The sequence below is a fragment of the Apis cerana genome, linkage group LG10 (genome assembly GCF_029169275.1).
Source record: "Apis cerana isolate GH-2021 linkage group LG10, AcerK_1.0, whole genome shotgun sequence".
In the NCBI taxonomy this organism is placed as follows: domain Eukaryota; kingdom Metazoa; phylum Arthropoda; class Insecta; order Hymenoptera; family Apidae; genus Apis; species Apis cerana.
The window spans coordinates 3,295,035-3,309,713 of record NC_083861.1 but is presented as its reverse complement, the minus strand read 5'-3'; the positions used below and the strand labels follow the sequence as shown (position 1 = coordinate 3,309,713).

General features: G+C 31.1%; 1 long non-coding RNA gene across 1 annotated transcript in view; it reads right to left on the bottom strand.

The window, feature by feature from the left end:
- LOC133666825 (uncharacterized) overlaps positions 1-10,800 on the bottom strand; it is a 51,694-nt gene extending 40,894 nt beyond the window's left edge. The window contains exon 1 of the long non-coding RNA XR_009831526.1: positions 10,639-10,800. This is a non-coding gene — a long non-coding RNA (uncharacterized LOC133666825). The remainder of the gene's footprint in view (positions 1-10,638) is intronic.
- Positions 10,801-14,679: the final 3,879 nt, after the last annotated feature.

Here is a 14,679-nt window from a genome sequence, read left to right as displayed (position 1 = left end):
TAAAAAATATATGTTGCCAATTGAAAGAATAAAGTTTTGCTTGATAACTTTTTTATGTGTCCACCTACGAAAAAACTGAGGTCACCAGAATGTAGCCCTTTCGAAGCTATTCAACTTTTATTCCAAGCATTTTTTAATATTCTGAAGAATAAGCGAGATATTCAAGAAAAAAGGCTAAGATCGAAATTCGCTGAGCGATAGAAAAATTTTTGTCCAAAAATTCCACTTTGTATTAGGAGAACATGATACGATAGGAGGTCGATCGAAAAATTTTTCCAAGAAATGACGTCAAATTCTCGGAATTTCTAAAATTCTTGGAAATGAGGCCCGGTTCTCAGAATTTCTACATTTCTTGGAAATGACGTCAAATTCTTGGAAATTTCCAAATGTTCGAACAATAGAACGATACTTTGGGCCAAAAATTCGATTTTCTACTAGGAAAACATAACTTAACAGGAGTTTTTTCACATTTGTCGTACATTTACCGTATTCCTGCTTACTTTTTACCATTCCTCTTATCGTAGCCATTTTTTTAGAGCTTTAAAGCATTCTTTTTCCCAATTTATACATATATTTACATTTTTACTGCTTGTACGCATATCTCCTCGTACTTTTGGTGCGTTTTTATCATTTTTTAAATTTTTTAAAAATTCGAAAATACTTTGAACACTTTATTTTTATTATTGTGTATGAATCGATTATTTTTAATGACCAATTGCATAAAATAATGCACCCGGTGTCCGGTTAATATTATTTGGTATATCTCGCTTGTTTTTGGAAATATTAAAAATGTTTCAAATAAAAGTTGAAGCATTTCGTGGGAGGAACATCCCTCCGTTATTTATTTTTATATATAGAAGCGTAAAGGATTTATAATAGTGAATGTTGTTTGTTTAAATAGAAGTGTACATTTTTAATATTCCAGGTGGTGTATCTTTGAATTTTCTATAAAAAAGTATTAAGGCATGTATAGCAAAAAACTTATAGTATAGAAAATAATTAGTTTTCGTTAAATATCTTTTAAACTAATGGTTTTTACCATTAATGGTCCTATACATTTTTATAAATAATGTCTGGACACGTAGATTGGGCTATTAAAAAATATATGTTGCCAATTGAAAGAATAAAGTTTTGCTTGATAACTTTTTTATGTGTCCACCTACGAAAAAACTGAGGTCACCAGAATGTAGCCCTTTCGAAGCTATTCAACTTTTATTCCAAGCATTTTTAATATTCTGAAGAATAAGCGAGATATTCAAGAAAAAAGGCTAAAATCGAAATTCGCTGAGCGATAGAAAAATTTTTGTCCAAAAATTCCACTTTGTATTAGGAGAACATGATACGATAGGAGGTCGATCGAAAAATTTTTCCAAGAAATGACGTCAAATTCTCGGAATTTCTAAAATTCTTGGAAATGAGGCCCGGTTCTCAGAATTTCTACATTTCTTGGAAATGACGTCAAATTCTTGGAAATTTCCAAATGTTCGAACAATAGAACGATACTTTGGGCCAAAAATTCGATTTTCTACTAGGAAAACATAACTTAACAGGAGTTTTTCACATTTGTCGTACATTTACCGTATTCCTGCTTACTTTTTTACCATTCCTCTTATCGTAGCCATTTTTTTAGAGCTTTAAAGCATTCTTTTTCCCAATTTATACATATATTTACATTTTTACTGCTTGTACGCATATCTCCTCGTACTTTTGGTGCGTTTTTTATCATTTTTTTAAATTTTTTAAAAATTCGAAAATACTTTGAACACTTTATTTTTATTATTGTGTATGAATCGATTATTTTTAATGACCAATTGCATAAAATAATGCACCCGGTGTCCGGTTAATATTATTTGGTATATCTCGCTTGTTTTTGGAAATATTAAAAAATGTTTCAAATAAAAGTTGAAGCATTTCGTGGGAGGAACATCCCCCCGTTATTTATTTTTTTATATAGAAGCGTAAAGGATTTATAATAGTGAATGTTATTTGTTTAAATAGAAGTGTACATTTTTTAATATTCCAGGTGGTGTATCTTTGCATTTTCTATAAAAAAGTATTAAGGCATGTATAGCAAAAAACTTATAGTATAGAAAATAATTAGTTTTCGTTAAATATCTTTTAAACTAATGGTTTTTTACCATTAATGGTCCTATACATTTTTATAAATAATGTCTGGACACGTAGATTGGGCTATTAAAAAATATATGTTGCCAATTGAAAGAATAAAGTTTTGCTTGATAACTTTTTTATGTGTCCACCTACGAAAAAACTGAGGTCACCAGAATGTAGCCCTTTCGAAGCTATTCAACTTTTATTCCAAGCATTTTTTAATATTCTGAAGAATAAGCGAGATATTCAAGAAAAAGGCTAAGATCGAAATTCGCTGAGCGATAGAAAAATTTTGTCCAAAAATTCCACTTTGTATTAGGAGAACATGATACGATAGGAGGTCGATCGAAAAATTTTTCCAAGAAATGACGTCAAATTCTCGGAATTTCTAAAATTCTTGGAAATGAGGCCCGGTTCTCAGAATTTCTACATTTCTTGGAAATGACGTCAAATTCTTGGAAATTTCCAAATGTTCGAACAATAGAACGATACTTTGGGCCAAAAATTCGATTTTCTACTAGGAAAACATAACTTAACAGGAGTTTTTTCACATTTGTCGTACATTTACCGTATTCCTGCTTACTTTTTTACCATTCCTCTTATCGTAGCCATTTTTTTAGAGCTTTAAAGCATTCTTTTTCCCAATTTATACATATATTTACATTTTTACTGCTTGTACGCATATCTCCTCGTACTTTTGGTGCGTTTTTATCATTTTTTAAATTTTTAAAAATTCGAAAATACTTTGAACACTTTATTTTTATTATTGTGTATGAATCGATTATTTTTAATGACCAATTGCATAAAATAATGCACCCGGTGTCAGTTAATATTATTTGGTATATCTCGCTTGTTTTTGAAATATTAAAAATGTTTCAAATAAAAATTGAAGCATTTCGTGGGAGGAACATCCCTCCGTTATTTATTTTTATATATAGAAGCGTAAAGGATTTATAATAGTGAATGTTGTTTGTTTAAATAGAAGTGTACATTTTTAATATTCCAGGTGGTGTATCTTTGCATTTTCTATAAAAAGTATTAAAGCATATATAGCAAAAAACTTATAGTATAGAAAATAATTAGTTTTCGTTAAATATCTTTTAAACTAATGGTTTTTACCATTAATGGTCCTATACATTTTTATAAATAATGTCTGGACACGTAGATTGGGCTATTAAAAATATATGTTGCCAATTGAAAGAATAAAGTTTTGCTTGATAACTTTTTTATGTGTCCACCTACGAAAAAACTGAGGTCACCAGAATGTAGCCCTTTCGAAGCTATTCAACTTTTATTCCAAGCATTTTTTAATATTCTGAAGAATAAGCGAGATATTCAAAAAAAAAGCTAAGATCGAAATTCGCTGAGCGATAGAAAAATTTTTGTCCAAAAATTCCACTTTGTATTAGGAGAACATGATACGATAGGAGGTCGATCGAAAAATTTTTCCAAGAAATGACGTCAAATTCTCGGAATTTCTAAAATTCTTGGAAATGAGGTCCGGTTCTCAGAATTTCTACATTTCTTGGAAATGACGTCAAATTCTTGGAAATTTCCAAATGTTCGAACAATAGAACGATACTTTGGGCCAAAAATTCGATTTTCTACTAGGAAAACATAACTTAACAGGAGTTTTTCACATTTGTCGTACATTTACCGTATTCCTGCTTACTTTTTTACCATTCCTCTTATCGTAGCCATTTTTTTAGAGCTTTAAAGCATTCTTTTTCCCAATTTATACATATATTTACATTTTTACTGCTTGTACGCATATCTCCTCGTACTTTTGGTGCGTTTTTTATCATTTTTTAAATTTTTAAAAATTCGAAAATACTTTGAGCACTTTATTTTTATTATTGTGTATGAATCGATTATTTTTAATGACCAATTGCATAAAATAATGCACCCGGTGTCCAGTTAATATTATTTGGTATATCTCGCTTGTTTTTGGAAATATTAAAAAATGTTTCAAATAAAAATTGAAGCATTTCGTGGGAGGAACATCCCTCCGTTATTTATTTTTATATATAGAAGCGTAAAGGATTTATAATAGTGAATGTTGTTTGTTTAAATAGAAGTGTACATTTTTTAATATTCCAGGTGGTGTATCTTTGCATTTTCTATAAAAAGTATTAAAGCATATATAGCAAAAAACTTATAGTATAGAAAATAATTAGTTTTCGTTAAATATCTTTTAAACTAATGGTTTTTTACCATTAATGGTCCTATACATTTTTATAAATAATGTCTGGACACGTAGATTGGGCTATTAAAAAATATATGTTGCCAATTGAAAGAATAAAGTTTTGCTTGATAACTTTTTTATGTGTCCACCTACGAAAAAACTGAGGTCACCAGAATGTAGCCCTTTCGAAGCTATTCAACTTTTATTCCAAGCATTTTTTAATATTCTGAAGAATAAGCGAGATATTCAAGAAAAAAGGCTAAGATCGAAATTCGCTGAGCGATAGAAAAATTTTTGTCCAAAAATTCCACTTTGTATTAGGAGAACATGATACGATAGGAGGTCGATCGAAAAATTTTTCCAAGAAATGACGTCAAATTCTCGGAATTTCTAAAATTCTTGGAAATGAGGCCCGGTTCTCAGAATTTCTACATTTCTTGGAAATGACGTCAAATTCTTGGAAATTTCCAAATGTTCGAACAATAGAACGATACTTTGGGCCAAAAATTCGATTTTCTACTAGGAAAACATAACTTAACAGGAGTTTTTTCACATTTGTCGTACATTTACCGTATTCCTGCTTACTTTTTACCATTCCTCTTATCGTAGCCATTTTTTTAGAGCTTTAAAGCATTCTTTTTCCCAATTTATACATATATTTACATTTTTACTGCTTGTACGCATATCTCCTCGTACTTTTGGTGCGTTTTTTATCATTTTTAAAAATTCGAAAATACTTTGAGCACTTTATTTTTATTATTGTGTATGAATCGATTATTTTTAATGACCAATTGCATAAAATAATGCACCCGATGTCAGTTAATATTATTTGGTATATCTCGCTTGTTTTTGGAAATATTAAAAAATGTTTCAAATAAAAGTTGAAGCATTTCGTGGGAGGAACATCCCTCCGTTATTTATTTTTTTATATATAGAAGCGTAAAGGATTTATAATAGTGAATGTTGTTTGTTTAAATAGAAGTGTACATTTTTTAATATTCCAGGTGGTGTATCTTTGCATTTTCTATAAAAAAGTATTAAGGCATGTATAGCAAAAAACTTATAGTATAGAAAATAATTAGTTTTCGTTAAATATCTTTTAAACTAATGGTTTTTTACCATTAATGGTCCTATACATTTTTATAAATAATGTCTGGACACGTAGATTGGGCTATTAAAAAATATATGTTGCCAATTGAAAGAATAAAGTTTTGCTTGATAACTTTTTTATGTGTCCACCTACGAAAAAACTGAGGTCACCAGAATGTAGCCCTTTCGAAGCTATTCAACTTTTATTCCAAGCATTTTTTAATATTCTGAAGAATAAGCGAGATATTCAAGAAAAAAGGCTAAGATCGAAATTCGCTGAGCGATAGAAAAATTTTTGTCCAAAAATTCCACTTTGTATTAGGAGAACATGATACGATAGGAGGTCGATCGAAAAATTTTTCCAAGAAATGACGTCAAATTCTCGGAATTTCTAAAATTCTTGGAAATGAGGCCCGGTTCTCAGAATTTCTACATTTCTTGGAAATGACGTCAAATTCTTGGAAATTTCCAAATGTTCGAACAATAGAACGATACTTTGGGCCAAAAATTCGATTTTCTACTAGGAAAACATAACTTAACAGGAACTTTTGCATATTTATCTTATATCTATCTTTCTGCTACTTAATTTTTTACCATTTTTCTTAATGCTGTTATTTTTTTAATCACTGTTAAACATTTCTTTGCAGAATTTACGTAATTTTATGTTTTTACATCTTGTTTACTCATCTTTTATCATGTAAGCTGTCATTTTTAGTCCGTTTTTTATTAATTTTTGAATAATTGGACTACTGTGCGTTTATTGTTTTTAGTATTTGGATTGTTCCTAATAACATAATTGCAGAATTTATTGTACTATATTAATTATATATTGTTTACATGCATATATAATTTCATTTTTAAAATTTCATAAAACGCGTTTAGACAAGAGCGGATATTCGAAATTGTGATTTATTTGTTATATTTTGTTTTTTAACATTTAATTATTCCTCATGTAAATGAGACCACCTCATTTGAATTTAATTAATTATTAAGAATTTCGGATTGAAATTTGTATTATAGAACAATAAGTGCTATCAAATACAGATAATGAGATTTATAATTAGATAAAGGGAAGGAGGAACAATCGTGGGAGGAGTTATTAGCAATATCACATTATAAATTTGTGTTCTAAACAGAAGTTGAATAAGAAGAATTACGTCCAATTTATCAAACACAAGTTCGGAATTTTTCTTTTTATCTACGATGTCGAGAGAATCGTAAATAATTTATTTACGTGTTAGAAAAAAGAGATAAATATCTTGCAATAAGAAAAAAAAGAAAAATGTTCATTACTTGTGTCATCTACTAAATTCCTACATTCCAAATGCTCTAGAAATAGCGATTAGAATTCATCTAGACGTATTTTTTTTCTTTTTCTTTCTGTCATTAAAAAAAATTATAAATCTATTGAATAGTACACTATTGCTGTTCAAATATCTATATCAGATCTAAATTCACATCAAATGATTAATAATTGTACCCTAATCTTTGTGATTGTCTTCGTTAAAAAGCTCATCACAGAGCAATTTCCTAGAAACGTTAATTGCAATTGATGTTAACGTTCAGTAATTACACGTGGATCCGTATCTATTCGCAAGTTAATTAGGTGTTGCGTTGCTTTCTCGTTCAACTAATAATCAAGTCCAATCATGAACGAACAGATATAGATTAGATATTAGACGATGTGCGATCTTTATGCGAATTAGATGTTATTTTTTCCTGTTTTCAAACTGATGACCAGATGCTCAAATTGTAGTATTATTCGTAGGATTTAATATGCAGAATGTATAATCTAACAGCAGTATGGTAATTAGGTCAGAGATTTGGCTCGGATGTAATGTTCCATGAGCTATGCGCTTTCAAGATTGGAATATATTTGGCACGTAGTTTGTCATTAAGAAAGGGGAGCTTTTAACTTGATATTAAGAAATTACGAAAATAATTTGATCTTAAAAGCGATATTTTAAGAATGACTTAAGAAACGTATGAAAAAATTTCATCTCTTTTGATTAAATATTAAAAATCTATATTCAAATAATCGTACCAATATCATAATACGATAATTTTATTAAAAATCCAATACGTAATAAATTCGTATTTGAGGAGAAAAACTCAATGATATTTCCTGAACGATTAATTTTTTCCACGATTAAGTTCTAAAACGCTCAATTTGAAAAAAATATCCGATATATCTGAAATTTATTTCAAAATCAAAGAGAAGATCCGGGATAAAATACGTTTCTCAAGCTCAAAGATGACTTTAACAGCTTTTCTCTCCCCCCTCCTCCCCGGACAGTGGGAAAATTTTTAAAAGGATCGGCAAACGTCAAAGTCCCGCAAAGAATTCCCCTCTCTGGCTTTCCTCGAAGCTTGGAATTGTTTGTTCTTTCCGATTCCCAGTTACGCAGCCGCGACGCTCAGTTTGTTTGAGTTGGCGCCGCGGCGCGTACTACCATGGAAATTGCAAATATGTTCGGCCAACCGTGCAATCGTCCGGAAAGAGAATATCCAGATGGACCTAGTTCGAACGTTCTTTGTATTCGAACGACTTTCCCACTTTTTTTCCTCTTTCTTTCTAATTGTAATTCTAATTCTAATTCTTTTCCATTATGTCGCTATTTTCTGTAATTTTAAAAGTCGACTCGATTTTATCTGGTAACATAGTTTTTAAACGAAGTTTGAACTTATTTGAAATTAAAATTAAATTAAATTCCTAAAATATGCATTTTAAATTAATGCAGGTAGACAAAAATTCTTGAAGTCATCATAAGTTGAGTAGTCTATATTAAGAGTATTGTCTTTTTTTTTAATGATTGAATGATTATTCATTAATATTCATATTTTCCATATTGTCTAAGAAATAGACAATACGAATATATAGCGACCAATGTTCTTTATAAAATGTCAATGAAACCACCGAGTGATTAACCTATCTGATCCTTTTATGTAAATTTAAACTTAATGTTTCAAATGCCGACCATTTGTAATTCGTTAAGTCGTAACTCAATTGACAAATTAGTTCCCTTTGACCACGTTTAAATCTGAAAACTTGGAAGAACATGAAAGCGCGAAGTCACAACATCGAGGATCAGCTTTACTTTTGAATACGATAAAATGGAACAAAAGATCTGTTACTTGCATCTGTTTCTAATTCTGGTGATCACCAGTATTTCAATGTAATCTAGTGTTTAGAGGAAAATAACTTTAAAATGAATAAAACGATTATTTATTTGTGTAATGGAAAAATGAATTTTGCGAATAATATTTCCTTTGAAATGATTATGTAGAGAAGTAACATTTCATATGCATTTAATTTTCTATTTGCACAATAAATTGGCTAAATTGTCTAAGAGAGACTATAACGCATAGGGAAAACTAGAGAAATCTATGTGAATATTTATTATTATTTCGAAATCGTATAAAAATTAGTTCAAACAGAAATTTAATTTTATGTACGAAACAAACTATTATCATTTGTAAGAGAATAATACACGTATCAATGAAATGCAAACAGTATATCAAATTTATCGAGACGATCTGCTATCTTAAGCTTTTATTACAGCTTAATAGAATATTAATATAGTTAATGAATTGTAACCAATGAATAACTACGTATCGATATAAATAGTAATTAAATATAATCGAAGTTCGATTATATTTAATATTATTGTTATATATGGAGAAAAAATATACCAATGGTATCTTGGTCAAATTTGCAATAGTAATTAATTTCGAGCAAAAGTTTAGCCGCGAAATTCACCAACGATACGATCATCGTTAGAAAGAAAAAAAAAAAAGGAAAAATGATTTATCGCGCGAATTTTGCGAAAACTGATGATTTTCCACGAATAAAGACGGATAGTGGTTGCCAGGAACAAGGAATAATTCAGCGTGAATTATTTAGAGAGGCAGCGACGGGCGATAAAATCACGGGGCCAAGGGAGGGAACGTAACGACAGGAATGAAGAAGTCATTAGTACATGCAATTTATATCTTCGGAAGTAACGGGCTTGCATGTTTACGACGTTCATATGTCACGAATATCCGTGGATATCGTTGTGATCACGGCTGAATTATTACGGCTTACAGCAATTTTCGCTATGGAGAACAAGGAATTCAAGGTGACGAGCCGCGTTGAAGAGAAAAATTGTTGCGAAGACAAAGTTTGATAAAGTTTTGTAAGAGATAGATGTTCGTGGAAGAAGTTTTCTGATGAAAATGAAAAATTAATTTTATTAATTCTCACTTTATCTGATGTTTTTAACTCAGAATATATTTTTGTTAAAAATTTCTCTTTCGAAAGAAAGGAAAATTTATAAGATCGTATAAAAATTGCATATTGGCGATGAAGAAGAAATTTTTTTATAAATTTTATAGCGATAGAGGAAACATATTTTGGAATAAAGTCTGTAGAATTGGATACAAATTTTAGAAAAAATAAATCGGCAGCTAATAAATTTGTGTATTTTTGGTAATTAGTAACAGAAATTGATTAATGATTGAATCGAGTTACTTGGATCTCAATTACGTTGCAATGGAACCTGCCTCGCGACGGCAACCATTCGATCTACCGCGCATGTAAAGTCATCCATATTGACATTCTTTCCGATCTTCTACGTATTTGATATTTTAAATTTAGACAAAAATTTCGGTAAACGATATATAAGAAATTGTATTTAATTATCCTCACTTCATCATCATCATTTAACATCATTTTGTAAAAACTTTCAAATACATCAAAAGTTATACACACAATATTTTACAAGTTACCGATATTTCATGCAATAATAAAATAGCCAAGCCATGCAATATTATACCTCGTAACAAATTGAGCCTCAATTTTACAGAATATCGATAAAATATGTATTCATCCCATAACGTAATCAATTAAAAAATGAAGCTCGTAAAAATTGAATCAGAAAACAAAATTTTTTAATCCCTTTCCCGATCAATTAAATTATCCTAAAACACGGGAGAAGAAAATCAAATTCGTATAAAGATCCATCTCCAATCCCTTGCGCCAAACGTTAATTTCAATTTTCGAAAACTTAACTCACCATCATTCATACTTTCGATAATTTTTAAAAGTTTACCAATTATTTTTTTTCGTAATTAACATTTTCTTCGCAATCACGAGGATGACGCGAGGATCGACGCGAGGATCGGCGCGAGGGTCGCGAATAATTTGAAACGCAGTTGAAACTTGTGAGCGGGGGAAACTTGAAATCTCCGCGATACTCGATGAAAAATCTTACCTGAAGATTTAGAGAAGACGTGATGTGGACGTGATCGAAATGATTTATCACCGTGAAATGTCACTTCCTCGGAGGACGATTAAAAAATCCGTGAAAAGTGGAAGCGAGGGTGGACGCCTTGATGCGAACTGACTGCGACGGTTTCATTCAAGAAAGGCGTCGGCGGTCGTCGCGACGCCCCTCGCGCAAGCGCCACGACGATCGTCTTTTTTTTTCTCTCGTTTCCTTCCTCCTTTCGACGCACGCGCACGCACACTGACGCCGTGTCGCCGATTTATTCGGATTAATTGAAATATACTCCCTGATTATTAATAGGTAGGAACCATCACTTCCGTCGTGGGTAGAAGAGATCCGTGCATTTCAATTAGCGATGGCGGCTCGTTTCAAACGAGGAGGACCGCGAGAGGCAGGGAAGTTCGATAATGGAGTAATGTTTTTTAAGGAGGTTAACTTTTTTCTGTTTCAAATACAATTTATATTTGACAGATCGATTTATTAAACGATTGTGTACAGTATATTTTTAATCGAAATTTATATATATTTTTTTTATTTAATATTCAAAATGATATTTGATAAATAGATTTTTCTTTGTAGTAATATATGTAATAGACTTACTAATTATTATTATTTGTCATTTTTAATTTGTTCGTCATAGAACAAATTATTTCTCTGATTTGTGAACTATAATGTTCCTAAAATTATATATACGTGATCGATAATAAATGAAGAAAAAAGAATGAATAGAACAGAAAAAGAAAATTAGGAAATAAGATTGAAGTATGGATTTCAAAAAATGGTTTGCTTTTTTTGCGAAACTTGTGAAACGTGAATGGAAAGATTAAATTAGAATATACGTATAGAACTCGATGTAGGAAGTGAACAGAGTAATAAGAAATAATAAATCTAAGGAGAAATGTATCATGTGTCATAGTGTATGGTATGATGTTGCTACAAATGTGGTATGCCTATTTATAAAGTCGTCCTGCGTAAAAAGGTAAAATATTTAAACGAATTATGAGGCACGTGCGAGGACAAAGTTGCAAGGAATCTATGAAATGTGATATGATTATATATTGCAATGACTGAAAGGATATGAAATGTATCCTATTCACTGTCACATGATTATGAAATGTGATGTGAACAATATGAAATTTGACATAAAATGACGTACACGACATGTAATATTTTTCGTTACGTTACATAAAAATATACGTAAAATATCAACTAATTTCATTATCCTATATTTACAACAATTATCTGTCCTACAGCTAAAAAAATATACGCGCAAAAAATTAATCACCTTTCTAAATATTAAATTTATATTTCTAATATTATATTATTAAAAAAGATACAACTAATGGACCACCTAATTCGTAGAAATTATCCTAAGCATACTTGTTATTTTATCTTGTGATAAAATTTATTCGGTATACCAATTACTCGTTCAGAGGAATCTTTTCATCTTTCGCGAAGATCGAACGAAGATCATAGATCAACTATGGAAAGAAGAAAGTTCACGGTGGATAGAAACGTAGAAAGAGTCGAACGCCCCTAGAAGCTTCTGCTGGTCAAAAATAGCCGTGGAATGACACGGGGAAGCGGATACCATAATATTTTAGTGTCACCGAAATAAAACTCGAAGCCATCTGGCCAATTATACGAATGCATAAATCCAAACTGAATGCCGGACGAGAAAACAAACTGGTCGCGCTTCGTTCCCTGTTTACGACTTCCGATCGATCGATCCTCCTGTCCAGAAATCGGTGACGCGTCTAAATTGCATCTTCATTTAAGCAACATGGTTGCAATTAAAGAATTTAATCAAAAAATTCGCATCACTCTGCAGATCGTGATATATTTCATATTTCTTTATTTCATTCGTTCATTCTTCTTCTTCATTGTTTCAATGAATTTGTTGATAAAATAAAAATACTTATGTAAATTTTATAAGTTACTTGATACTTGATATAGTAAAAATATAACTTATAACTCATATTCATTCGACTGTAATCCGAGCTGAACATGGCACATACGACTGGATAATTTTATTATTTATCAGGGGAACAGGTGTCAACGACTATCTAAATTTATATGGAAAAGGAAGATCAGGAATTGGAATATTGGGGTGGAGAAGCATCGTAAGTCTTGCTCGATCTTGAGCGACAAGCAAGGAAAATCTTCTGGATTGGTTCTGTTTCAACGTGTTTGATCCCTTTCGTGAGTTAAATCGTACTTCGTGCCTGAAGAGGCCTCGAGAAGATCAGTCTGCAAATAAATCAGATACGCTAACGAGCTTACGCTTTCAATCGTACAACCTTGTGCGAAATTGTCTATTTAATGTTGGTTAATGTTAGCTGTTCATCAAATCGATTCGAATCATTTTTGTCGATATAAATTTCAGATCAGATTTTTATTTAAACGATAGTTATTTTCATAGTTTATATTATATTTGAATTAAATACTTTGATAGGTATTATAGAAAAGATCGTTTATTCCTTTATTAAAATTTTTTGTAAATATATAATTGTTTTTAAAATAGCAAAATATTGTAATTGATTTTATTTAGAATTCTGAAATTTGTTATAATTTTATGAAAATTATAAGTTCAATTTGATACAGTTATTGCTTCTTCTTCATATCCAATAATAGCAAAATTGAAAAAGATATATTTCCTAAGACAACTGTAAGTAAGACAAACTGAGACATTTTCTAACAGACAATACAATTGTAGTGTGCCAATCGTGATATTTTACGAAAGTATAAAATATTGCTTTGATTTCCTTGCACATTCCACTGAAAATAAAATTTTAAATTTATTATCTTAACAAAGATATTTCTGTACGTTACGCGAACAGTATAAGTTTTACAAAAATATTAAACAAGCGAATTCACTGATTATATTTAACTTAAAGATTCGTTACATGTTAAACTTATAGGAAAAAATTTTTCTATAAAATAGATGAATAATTACAATCCTTTTCATCGGTTATTATAAAACTACATTTAGAAAATTCATCTCTGATCTAGGATAAAAAATTAATAGATATAAGAAAGTGCAATTTTATATTAATATAATATTAATAAATATAAGCCACAAAATACTAACAGAAAGATGTCTATAATAATCTACGTAAAAACAAATATTATTTCATCTAAAAACATCTCTGCTAAAATTATCATTCACTTTATCCTCTTTGCAATGATTCACGCTCCACCTGTTATTTTTACTACCTTTTATTTTCCTCCTCTCGAGTTTATTTCGAACTCGTTGTATTCGTAACGCGAAAAGGGTTAACCGGGTAAAGAGCGCTTCCGTTTCTATGACGCGGCATTTCCGGCGCGCGCGCCCCCAACTTAAAGAGGTCAGTTGATGCGCTGGCAGAAGAGAATCGAAGAACGCGTGAATCCGGGTGGAGAGCGAAGGGGATCGCGTACCACAAGGTAAGGCAGGGAAAGACGTCTATTTCCGAACGAACGGCGCTCCAAATTTAAACAACACCACCCGCCTCCGGTGGTTCCCACTTCCTCCCATCGCATCACTTTCGTTAAGCTGCTGCCCATCACGTCTCGCATTCATTAAGCTCTAAGAACTACTCCGCTTAGGACATTGCACTCCCCACCCTCGTTTTCCCGCATCATTTCATCCACTCCAATGATCCTCTTTCAGACCGGGAAATTTAGTGGTTTGACGATTGGTATTACGTCCTCCCCGTATAATGTTTCACGCGAGTATTTTTGACCTCAAAGATTGGTTTATGGGGCCAAATTCGGTGCATCCTCCGAAAACCGCTTTTATCGATTCTTTTAGTTTCTAGCGATCGTCGAATGTATTAATAGTTTCCCTTTCGACAATGTAATATATTTATTGGAGGTTTGTTCGATATTAGAAGAAGCTGAATGAACGTAATTTTAGTTCCGTGCAACACTTGGTTCATTTATATTTGATCGCGTATAAATAGATTAATTTATTTGGTGGTACATGAATGCTGATGATTCCCTTGGATGGAAATTTTAGAACGGAAGAGAACCATTAAATACCGA